The sequence below is a fragment of the Polypterus senegalus genome, chromosome 2 (assembly GCF_016835505.1).
Source record: "Polypterus senegalus isolate Bchr_013 chromosome 2, ASM1683550v1, whole genome shotgun sequence".
Lineage (NCBI taxonomy): Eukaryota > Metazoa > Chordata > Cladistia > Polypteriformes > Polypteridae > Polypterus > Polypterus senegalus.
Genome location: NC_053155.1, coordinates 141,797,070 through 141,810,203, shown reverse-complemented (window position 1 = coordinate 141,810,203; position 13,134 = coordinate 141,797,070).

The following is a 13,134-nucleotide window of genomic DNA, read 5'->3' as shown; positions in this document are numbered from 1 at the left end:
TGTTTATTTTTCATGTTAACATTGTTGTTCATTTAGGTTCTTATCTTTGAAGTTTCTTCTGCTGTATTCTTGGTGTTTTGTGTGTGGTTCCCCAAGAGGTGGGGCCGCCTGCTTATCACTGCAGTGGACTGTCCTCAGCCCCATAAAGCCAGAGGAAAATCCACAGTTCCACATCGGTTTATTCATTGTGCTCTTGGTAGTGGTTACTTGTCTTTATTGCTTTTTGATTATTTGTTTTTTTTTACATAATGCTCTATTTTTAACTTTGTATTCTGGATTTGTTATTGGAACTTGTTTGCCGTAAATGACCATTGCCTATTCTAGCATTCCTGGTTGAGCCTATTGTGCTCTTCATAGTTTATCTTGTGCCTCAGAGCATTATATAAACTGATCTCAATGGGAAAAAGAAATCCTCCTGGATATCTATACTGATATAGACTGGATAATGTGTTAGGAACGAAAGGATGCCACATCGTTTGATGGAAATGAAAATGATCAACCTACAGAGCCCTGAATTCAAAGACGCCCCAAAAATCAGAGTGAAAAATGATGTGGCAGGCTAGTCCATTTTGCCAAAATTTAATTGCAGCAACTCAAAATTGTACGCAGCACTTTGTATGGCCCCTGTATTCTTGTATACATGCCTGACAACATCGGTGCATGCTTCTATGAGATGACAGATGGTGTTGTGGGAGATCTCCTCCCAGATCTGGACCAGGGCATCACTAAGCTCCTGGACAATCTGAGGTGCAACCTGGTGGTTTTGGATGGACCAAAACATAATGTCCCAGAGGTGTTCTATTGGATTTAGGTCAGGAAAGTGTGGTGGCCAGTCAATGGTATCAATTCCTTCATCCTCCAGGAACTGCCTGCATACTCTCACCACATGAGGCCAGGAATTGTCGTGCACCAGGAGCCACTGTACCAGCATAGGGTCTGACAATGGGTCCAAGGATTTCATCCTGATACCTAATGGCAGCCAAGGTGCCTTTGTCAAGCCTGTAGCGGTCTGTGTGACCCTCCATGGATATGCCTCCCCAGACAATCATTAACCCACCACCAAACTGCTCATGCTGAATGATGTTACAGGCAGCATAATGTTCTCCATGGCTTCTCCAGACCCTTTCACTTCTGTCACGTGCTCAGGGTGAACCTGCTCTCATCTGTAAAAGCACAGGGCACCAGTGGTGCATCTGCCAATTCTGGTATTCTATGGCGAATGCCAATCGAGCTGCATGCTGCTGGGCAGTGAGCTCAGGGCCCATTAGAGGACATGGGGCCCTTGGGTCACCCTCATGAAGTCTTTCTGGTTGTTTGGTCAGAGACATTCACACCAGTGGTCATTTTGTAGGGCTCTGGCAGTGCTCATCCTGTTCCTCCTTGCCCAAAGGAGCAGATACTGGTCCTGCTGATGGGTTATGGACCTTCTATGGCCCTCTCCAGCTCTCCTAGAGTAACTGCTTGTCTCCTAGAATCTCCTCCATGCCCTTGAGACTGTGCAGGGAGACACAGCAAACCTTCTGGCAATGACACGTATTGATGTGCCATCCTGGAGAAGTTGGACTACCTGTGCAACCTCTGTAGGGTCCAGGTATCGCCTCATGCTACCAGTAGTGACACTGACTGTAGCCAAATGCAAAACTAGTGAAGAAACAGTCAGAAAAGATGAGGAGGGAAAAATGTCAGTGGCCTCCACCAGTTAAACCATTTCTGTTTTGGGGGTCATCTCATTGTTGCCCCTCTAGTGCATCTGTTGTTAATTTCATTAACACCACAGCAGCTGAAACTGATTAACAACCCCCTCTGCTACTTAACTGACCAGATTAATATCCCATAAGTTTCATTGACTTTATGCTATACTCTGATTAAAAAGTGTTCCTTTAATTCTTTTGAGCAGTATATTTATTAAGATTCAACATGGCACTTTTCACTACTGGCCAGGGCTTGATGGTTATTTCCCCCCTCTAGTGGGAATTTTGAGTATTTTCAAGACTTTGTGTGTTTGGTAAGTCTTTAGTTAATATTACCAGTTCTATTTATTGCAACAATTCAAGAGAACAGCAGCAGGCACAAAAAAATTGAAACAATATAGGTTTACCTGAAGCACCCCAAATCCAAATCCAAAATCTAAAAACAGCACCTTAAACGCAAAAAGTCAAAAACCAGTAATCCAAAATGCAAAATCACTTCTGAGATACATCCTGTGGGTATGCTGGGACATATCATCAGTGGTAGTGGTGCTTTGGGTCGTTCAACATCATACACCCTCACCTAGGTGACCCAGCTGTGTTCCAGCTGCACTGGCCCATGTATCACCCCTCCTGATCTATAGCCATCTTGAGACACTCTTAGCAGCCACCTTGGTGGTCCTCCTGTCTTTCCTCTTCCAACTCTGAGCGATGCTAAATGATGTGTAGACTCTGCAGATTCAAACCCTGCACTCCACTTTGATAGGCTCAAAGTGAGACTTCCAGCCTTGCCATTGGCACTGCTCCACTAGTTGCAAGTACCTGATCTGCTTCTGCTCATTATCCTCCACAATGCATTCCTCCCATGAAATTGTCAGGTTGATGAAGACGACCTACTTGGAAAACACTGAAGAAAAGACCACATCTGGCCTTAGTGAATTTGTTGCTATGTGCTCAAGAAACTTCAGTTGCCTTCCAAGGTCAGCTTGAAGCAGCCATTTTCACGCAGTGTTGAACAGGCCCAATAATGATGATGATCAAGAGTGACATTGGGCTGTACTCCAGCACTGTTGAAGTAAATGTGCTTCCTCTGGTCATGCTGTTTGTTTGTGGTAATAGCTGTAGCAATGCTTTCTGATTCTGCCTTCAGCACATGGTCATGTCTCCTCTTGTAGTGACATTACCTCAAGGCTTTAGGACAGCTGCTAAGGATGTTCTCCATTGACCCTTTTCCTGTAAAGAGAAGGCGTGCTCCTGCCATAAACCTGGAGGTTTGCAGGGCTTGGCAAGATATCATGGATAGTGTGGATCATTAACTTAATTTGCTGGGGTTCTGCTAACCAGATATCAATCTAGGAGATTTTCTGCCTGTCACCTTGTCCATGCTTCTTGCTATTGCATGCCCATCGTCCTGCTGTACCATCCATCTGTACCTGGATGCCTGCTGCTGGTGGGGTCCTTAGAGTCTGTGTACTGCAGTATCTCTCTTGTGTAGGAAACCCTGAACTTCTCTTTCAAGCTGTTGAAGGGAAGCCGTAGTTTGTTGCATCTTCTGTATGGTACTGCACTGCTCAGAATGAGAGGTACACCCAGCCACCTTCAAAGGAAACTACTCGCCTTTCACTCCAGCATTTCCACAGTTGTCAAGGGCATCTCATATACTAGAAGAAGCCATAGGATTCAAAGTAGGATACTATGTCGATAGATCCAGGCTTCGAACCTGATAGGTAAACCTGTCTTGCCCACCGTGGTGAGCCAGCTCTCAAACTCCTAGGAAACATCTTGGACTGCAACTGCATCCCTGAGACTAGAGCTGAAGACCTTCTCCAAGCTCTTCACTGGCTTCTCGCTGATAGATAAAATTGCAATGGCATCTAAGGTAAAACAAAACTTTTTTATCACTTTGTCCTTTCTCAACAGTAAGGAATAGAATTTGGCTAGTTTAAAACCTGTTTCTGCCCTGATGATGAGCTGTTTTAGGTGTAGGATTCACCTGCATTATGGACAAGAACTTTTTATATGTATTTTCAACTTTTTTGTGTGAACAGCTTGCTTTGAATTTCACTAAAACTTTTAAAAATAAAACACTTGGATTGAGGAGGTTTTTTTTTTTTTTTTACAGTGAATTACACTAACTGCTGGAATGTCTTTTTAGTAGCTCTATTAGGAGCTATTTTGAACTGTTTGAAAACAGTTACAAGCCCAAATAGCGACTCATGGTCCTGGTATTAGCTGTGATAAGCTGTGCATAATGCATCTCTGTTGTTAGTCATTAGTACCAAAACATAAGTAATATAATACTTAAGGATGCCTGGAAGGACCGGAGGAGAGATTACACCTCCTCCAGACCATGAGGGGGCGACCGCCCTGATGGTTTTGGAGACCACAGGAACTGAGCTTGGAAGCTAAACCCTTTAGGGGCCCATAGTCACCGCCAGGGGGCACCCCGATGCCTGGAAAGCCCTGGTCCTCAGCACTTCCGCCACACCCAGAAGTGCTGGGGGGAAGACTACCAGGGACACCCGGAGTGCTTCCGGGTGCGCAGCCGGTACTTCCGCCACACTGGGGAGTGCCGGCGGAAGATTATCGGTAGGCACCTGGAGCACATCCGGGTGATTATAAAAGGGGCCGCCTCCCTCCGTTCAGTGGCTTGAATCGGGAGCGGAGAAGGATGGGGCTCGGGAGGAGTGGAAAGGAAGCGGCCAGAAGAGAGGCATCGTTGTGTGAGAGGCCTGGACTTTGGGGGAGTTTTGGGGTTGTGTGCTATATAGTATTTATAAAATAAAGTGTGTGTTGGGTGACTTATAATGTCTGCCTGTCTGTGTCCGGGCTGCTTCCAACATTGCCTATTCTGTTTCTCTTCTTAGTATCCTTGTGTGCCTATTGAACAGTCATCTCTAATAAAGCAGCACTGGAATCATCAGGTAGAAGGGTCATTTCATCATATTGACTGGCCCAGCACTCGGTTGTAGAATGGGCAGTAGTTGGCTGTGCTGGTAGAGGTGTCCAGGAATCTGACTGTGCCTGTCTTGTCTGACTCATTTTCTACAATCTGGCTGTCATTCTACAATTAGCTCATTTATTTTTTATGTATTTGAACAAATCTGTAGCTTCATACAGAATATGACAGTTATATATTTAGTGAATGGTATTTTGCCTTGTAGTTTCTGCTATTGTATTTCTGATATGGCAATGATAGATTGACCTTCTAGCTCTGTGAAGAGGATTACTTGTGTTCTACTTTGATATATGCTACACAGCAATAAACTGAATTGACATCTGACATGCACGTGTGATGCGTCAACTGATGGCCCTGTCACTAAACTAAGGTCAGAGTATGATTAATAAATTATGTGTTAATTAAAATACTAGTACAGTAACACATTTGTTTAAAGCTTGTCATATGAGAGGATGACACCAGGTTGAGTAGAGCATGGGGCACTGATCCTGTGCTTACTTTCTGTCTTCATGGTTGGGCTTTGTGTGGGTAGTGGCAGTCACCTTCCTGATTTCATTTTCTGCATCATACAGTATGTAACCAGGTTCTCTTTGATCAGGCAGTTCTCCCTTCATAGTATTTTCCTGCTGGGCTCCCAGGATGCAAACTTGTGTCCACACCTAGTACAGAGTGCTGAAACCAACCAGGTTAACAATTAAAGCCAAGTGCCTAATCTAGCTTCTGACTGTGATAGTGTCTCCTTTTTCTTCTATTTGACTTATGCTGTTTATGCTCATCTTGCTTTCACTTACCTTCTGATGTCCTTTCGTGTTCATCAGGTGCATGGGAAGAAGGAGGCATAAATAGTCCACCATTAAATTATATGATACACTCATAATGACAGCTGTGATAGTTTGGAATTGCTAATTAACTAGGCACTCATGTCTTTGATATATTAGTGGAAAGAAGGAATACCCAGAGGAAAAATCCTCTGTCACATGGGTATGGCGTCAAAACTTCATATATACAGTGCTGGGTCTGACATTCAAAGTTAGATTCCTAGTTAAGTCAAGAAGAATAGATAAACCAGTGTGTCATTATGTCGCCTTCCTTTTCAGTGGCATATCTCCATTCAAGACGAGACAAGGCACTGTCCCTTCCATCTCCTTGTAGATGGCTATTTTACAAAATTGATCAAGTTGTAAACCTGCTTCAACAACACACAATAAAGCTTTTGCTTTCTGAACACTTTTGGGTGTATCTTGTGGATTTTAGCCTGCTGATGACAAAATTCACTTTTAAGTGTTCCTATCATGTCCTGGTTTATTGGAACCATCTATTTTTAAGGTTTCTTTTCATATTATAAGCACTAGCAAAATACCCGTGCTTCGCAGTGGAGAAATAGTGTGTTAAAGAAGTAATGAAAAAGAAAAGGAAACATTTTGAAAATAACGCAACATGATTGTCAATGTAATTGTTTTGTCACTGTTATGAGTGTTGCTGTGATATATATATATATATACACACACACACACACATATAAACATATATACATACATATGTACATATATACATATACACATATATATATACACATACATATATATACACACACACATACATCCACATATATATACATATATACAGTGCATCCGGTAGGTATTCACAGCGCATCACTTTTTCCACATTTTGTTATGTTTACAACCTTATTCCAAAATGGATTAAATTCATTTTTTTCTTCAGAATTCTACACACAACACCCCATAATGACAATGTGAAAAAAGTTTACTTGAGGTTTTTGCATATTCTTAAATTATGCAAGACTAAATTCAACATACATTCCTACCAAAGATATTTCTGTCGACTAAATAGAACCTACTTATATCCAAATAGAACTTGAAAAGATATATCTTTTCGAATCTGAGCGCACATTTTAGATCGACTTAATGTGCATTACATCGAGCCCCGTGCTATTGTGCTCTGGCCTGCCTGCCTCAATAAGTCACCGTCGCTTCGCTCTTACTTTTTTACCGTTCATTTAATCATGGGCTTCTCTACAGTTCTGTTTATTTTCGGGTTGTAATGTTCATTAAATTTACGTATGATCTGGTCCATTGGCAGACCGTGCATCTCACACCTAGGCCTTCAGTACTGCTCCGTCTGAATCAACCTGCCCCTCAAAAGCTAATTTATGGTTATAAAAACCATCTTAATATGCAGAAATACAGTATAAAGAGCCTCTGCACCGCAGATAGATAACTCCTGTAGCCACAATAAATGCCTTTATTGAATAGACAAAACAGGGATGAACAAGTTCCTTTCTACTGCAGCCACAGCCGCAACATACATAAAAAACATCAATAATAACTCATAAACTTGCAATATTATTTAGGAAAATCGCAACATCTTACTCACCAAAAATTCGGATTATTTGTAAACAAAATTCATCCTCCTCTCTTTCTTCAAAAACAGTTCAATCACTCTGTCGTATGGATTATCTGTGCGCCTCAGTTCCATCAAAAAGTCCCTTTCTATCGCCATCGAAACTAAAGCTGAAAATCGAACCTGCGGCTTCTATCTAATCAATGGGTCTGAATATGGTGACGTTGCCATACGCCTGCTAGAGGGCCGTACTGACATCTACTCAAAATCTGATTGGTTGAAGCAACAGGTTAATCGACATTTATTCTGTGTTAGAGTGCCTGCACAATGGATTGTAAAGTCCTCTCTGCTTGGCAACAAATGATGGCTGAAATGTGATTGGTTAAATTCTTTAATACGAAAATACATGCCTGGAAGCAGCACAACCATCGAAAAAGCTATAAAAGGAAGCGGACAGACTATTTGGATTTATTTAATAAGTATTCATGGACAAAATGTAATTAACATCAGTTTGTGATTCAGATATTTTTACTTATGAATATGCTAAGCACAGTCCTTCACCCGCGAATATTTACTTTATATGGGTAGGCACTCAATTACGTGGTAGGCGTGATGACGTGAGACACAACTCCGCCTCCCACGGCCATCGAGCTGCAGTCTATTACAGTATATGGACGAAAAAATAGGTTCCAGTTATGACCATTACGCGTAGAATTTCAAAATGAAACCTGCCCAACTTTTGTGAGTAAGCTGTAAGGAATGAGCCTGCCAAATTTCAGCCTTCTACCTACATGGGAAGTTGGAGAATTAGTGATGAGTCAGTGAGGGCTTTGCCTTTTATTAGTATAGATACATATTGCAATGTGTGAGTCCCTGTCTTGCACCCCAAAACACGAGGCTGAGTCTCAGTACTTTAGCAAAACCAGCTTTATTCAGCTTGAAACAGGAACAGTACGGTTATTTATTGTAATGGGATCTACCACTCTCCTATACACAGACACAACAATCAGTCAGGGTCGTGGTCATGTTAGTGGCCAAGTAATACTATTCCCTGCATTTACAATGATCCTTGCATCATCCTTTGATGGCATGGTGCTTATAGTGTGACTGCGATCTTTTTGGATTTGTTTTCAAAGCAAGCTACTCCAGCGCTGGGAGCCTGGGCAACTGATAGGAAGTCTTCTATAGACACAGCAATCACATTTTGGGACACTCTTTGGCGTGTCATCCTGTTGAGGGAAGCCCCAAAAGAATTTAGAAACCTTACATCTCCCCCCTCAGCTTTGTCCACAACGGTGTGGGCAAACTGACTGTCCAAGCCGGGCTCACCCAGGCGGGAAAGAATATCCGTATTGGTGTGTGCAGCCCCGGGATGGTGGCAAACATCAAAACCAAACATCTGTAAACTAATAGACCACAGAGTGACCTGGGTGTTTGTAACCTTCTGTTTGTACAGCCATTGTAGCAGGGCAGGGTCAGTCACCAGGGTAAACTGTTGTCCCCAGAGATAGTAACGGAGGGCTTCCACCACCCACTTAATCGCCTTTTCAATAGTTGAGTATTAACGCTCCCTGGGTAGTAGCTTTCTGCTAGGAAACATAATGGGGTGTTCTTCCCCCTCAAAACATTTTAAGAGCACAACTCCTAAACCAAAAGTGCTAGCATCTGTTTGCAGAATAAATTCCTTCAAAAAGTCAGGACTGGGCAGAACCAGTAATGATGATAAAGCAGCTTTTAGGTCCGCGAAAGCTCTCTCACATACAACACTACGATTCTTTCTGCCCTTTGTCAAGTCTGTAAGGGGGGGCGTCCTGATGTGCAAAATTGGGAATAAACCACCTGTAATATCCCACAAGCCCGAAGAAGGCACGAGCCCGCCTTTGTGTTTTGGGAGGGGATATGCATGTACCTCCCCCACCTTGTCCATTTGAGACCTGAGCTAACCCTTCCCCATGGAATATTGCAGATAGTGGGTTTCTGACATACCCAGCTTGCACTTCTTAGGGTTGACCAGCTGTAAATGTTCAAGCACCACCCGAAGGAGGACGAGATGAGATTCCCAGTCATTACTGAAAATGAATACATTGTCAAGAAAGGAACTTGCTTACGCAGAATGGTGTCGTAGGATCTGGTCCATCATACGCTGAAAGGTCAGTGGTGCACCATGGAGACCAAAAAGTAGTGCCATAAATTCAAAGAACCCATCCAGAGTGGCGAACACAGTTTTCTCAACAGCTCATCCACACATGACGTCGGGTATGCATCAAACTTGGAAATCTTCTGCGATTGTCATCCGGCCAGGTGTTGCCGAAAAAAATGTCTGTGTTCCCATCGATCAGCGATAGCAATTCCACTTTCTGGGTGTCAATTAAATCATCCCCAATGGTGACCTCATTCGGAGGGACAACTACGGCCGTGACCAGGACATTGTGGTGGTCGTGCGACTCCTTTAAAAGATTAAAATGCAAAATCCGCCCTGAGAATTCTGACTTTATAATTCACTGTTGACAGACGTTCTTCTATCATTGCCAGCCTTACCATTCAGCCTGAAATTTCTGTGGATCGAACAGGGTCAACACCAACATGCAATCCCCCTTCTTAAACTCGTGGAGTTTACTTGTCTTGTCATAATTACGTTTTTGCACTTCCTGCTCACACTGCTGATGTTTCACTGCAATAGAGGACAATATGGCACTCTGTTCTTGCAGCGGAACAACTCAGTCAACAAACCTCCCCCCAGAGGTTGCCTCGCGAGTCCCTGTCCATTTATCCCGAAAAATGTCCAACACCCTACACAGTCGCTGGCCAAATAATATTTTGAAAGGACTCATTCCAATTGAAGCTTGCAGGGCCAACCAGACAGCAAACAGGAGGAAAGGTATTACAGTGTCCCAAGAAGTTGAATTGTCATGGGCTATCTGCCAAATCATCTGTTTTAGGGTTTTATTAAATTGTTCAGTCAGGCCATTCATCTGCAGATGATTAACTATGGAGTGTAACTGCTTAATGCTGAAACTTTCGCATAGCTGCTTCATGATGCAAGACATAAAGGGTGTGCTCTGATGAGTGAGGATCTTGCAAGGGATACCAATATGTGTGAATGTATCTGAAAGTGATTTTGCAATAATTTGGGCATCCGCCCATCTCAGCACTGCTACTTCTGGGTATCTTATGGCATAATTGATTAATATGAGCATATATTGAAAGCTATTTTACTTTTGGGAAGCGGGCCAACAATATCTAATCCCATCCTCTCAAAGGGGATGTCTAAAATAGGCATCGGTATAAGAGGTGCCCAGGTGGGTCTGTGAGCGGAAACTATTTGACATTCAGGACAGGTTTTACAAAATCATTTCACATCCCAGCCCATATTCACCCAATAAAAGCATTTGGAAATGTATTCCCTTGTTTTTTCTGTGCCGAGGTGACCCCCAAAACGTGACTGTGAGCAATTTTTAAAACCATCTCCCAATGCTCACTTGGTATTACCAACTGCTCGATAGGTCCATAACCCATGCAATCAGAAATCACTTGATACAGAAAACCATCTTTAAGCAAAAAATGTGGTGTTTTAAAATGTGGGTCCTCCCTCTCCAGGTAGTAAGAGTCATTTGCAATGTGGACTTGTCTGAATGCAAAATCCAAGTTGTTATTGGCTCGTTATTGGCAAGCAAACTGTGGAGGCTGTCAGTATGTGTGACGGTGTGGAACAGTTTTCCAACTGTCCATGGACTTCACTTAAGGATTTGTCCCCTAGCTCACTAGACAAATCTGGTTCAATTTCAAACCTGTTTCCTTGCCTGACATTGTCTGTGGTGAGCCCCTTTCTATTCACTATGGGGGTAGGTGATCTACAAGTGGCCAAGACGTGTGGGAATAGGGCATTCCTTTTTCCAATTAGGAGGGGCCAGGGTGAGGTGTCTGATATGACAGTCCAAATCTTTGAGTTCTTCCCTTTAAATTTCAGAGGGAGTAATATACAGTGGAACCCCGGTTTACGAGCAGCTCGGTATACGAGTAATTCGGTTTACGAGCCGCGATCCGAGCAAAATTTCCTGCCCGTTTTACGAGCCGAGCTCCAATACGTCACTGCTAGTTTCCGATTCGCCTTTCTTACCCGGAAACCTTTACCCCTTCTACCCAGAGCCATATCATACATATTGGGCATTAACCATGTCTTTAAAGAAGGTGGGAAGTGGAAAGGACAGCAGCAAGAAGAAAAGGATGCTATCAGTCGAGTTAAAGCAGGAAATTATAGAAAAGCATGAGAGAGGTGTGCGTGTGATGGAACTCGCCAAAATTTACGACCGCAGTACGTCCACGATATGCACAATACTAAAGCAAAAGGAGACCATTTATTTTTGGAAGAAAATGCCCCGTAGGACGTACATCACAGCAGAGGAGACGAAGATGCCAGGACATAAGCCGATGAAGGACCGCCTCACCCTTGCATTGTGTGCAAATGCTAACGGTGACTTTAAAGTGAAGCCACTGCTAGTCTATCATTCAGAGAATCCTTGAGCCTTTAAGACTCACAGCATTCTTAAAGAAAAACTGCACGTGATGTGGCGCGCCAATCCAAAGCCATGGATTACGCGGCAGTTCTTCATCGACTGGGTAAATCCCTGCTTTGGACCTGCGGTGAAGAAGTATCTTCAAGAAAACAAACTGCCTCTGCAAGCATTACTTGTCCTCAACAATGCTCCAGCCCACCCGCCTGGTCTCCAAGACAACATCCGGGAAGAATATCAATTCATAAAAGTCCTCTACCTCCCACCCAACACGACTTCAATCCTGCAACCGATGGATCAGCATGTCATTTCCAATTTCAAAAAGCTCTACACGAAGCATCTGTTCAAACGATGCTTCGATGTGAAGAAAATATGGACCTAACACTCCGAGAGTTCTGGAAAGAACATTTCAACATCGTGCAATGCCTACGCATGATTAACCTGGCGTGGAAAGAAGTGACCAGAAGAACAATGAATTCTGCATGGAAGAAGTTATGGCCTGATGCGGTTGCAGCGAGGGACTTTGAAGGATTTGGTCTTGATATCGAGAAAGAGATCGAGACCGAGACCGAGACTGAGAGCAACATGCCTGATGTAGATCTAGTGCATGAAATCGTGTCCCTCGGCAAGTCGATGGGTCTGCTGGTTGACGAGGGTGATATCAACGAGCTTGTCGAGGAACATGAGGAGGAACTCTCAACACAGGAGTTGCTTGAGGTGCAGGACATGCAACGTACGGAGGCTCTGCAAGAGATCAGCGGTAGTGAGGAGGAGGACGAGACAGAGGAAATTTCGACAAGTGAAATTAAAGAAGTGCTGGAAATGTGGGAAAAGGTTACAAGTTTCATTGAAAAGAAACATCCAGAAAAAGTGGCAACTAGTCGTTCTGCAGCAAATTATGATGACACCTGCTTGGCTCACTTCCGTAAGCTTTTAAAAAGCAGGCAAAAGCAAATGTCGTTGCATAGGTATCTTTATACTAAAACTGAAACTGCTATAAGTGAAGGTGCCGAAAGTGCAGCCAAAAAGGCAAAAACAGATGATTAGCGTAAAAAAAATCATACGTACGTAATGTTAAGTGTTAGGCTAAGTTTAAAGTTAAGAAAGTTTATTTTTTTACAATTCATGTACGTACGTACATTTAAGAAAGTGCAATTTTTGTTTTTTTTGATGTGAAGGTGCCGAAAATGCAGCCAGTCCTCTAGTCCTCCCTCCCTCCCTCCCTCCTTCCTCAGCCGCTCTCCGTTAACTGCAATCGTCTGCCGCCAAGGTAAGGTTACATTTTCTTAAGTTGGTTTATCTTTTATTTAACTATATTTACTAATACAGTATTTTGATGTTTGTTTCTTATTAAAAACATGTTTTTTTACATTATTTATGATATTTTGGGGACTTTTTGGGAGGGCTGGAATGGATTAATCTCATTTCCATTATTTTAAATGGGGGAAATTTGTTTGGGTTACGAGCAGATCGGGTTACGAGCTCGGTTGTGGAACGGATTAAACTCGTAACCCGGGGTTCCACTGTAGTCTCATAAATTTTAACATCCCCATGGATGCAGCGGATGTTCAATTTGCCTGTGACCTTATAAGGGGTCTGCCTGAGCAAGTCACGG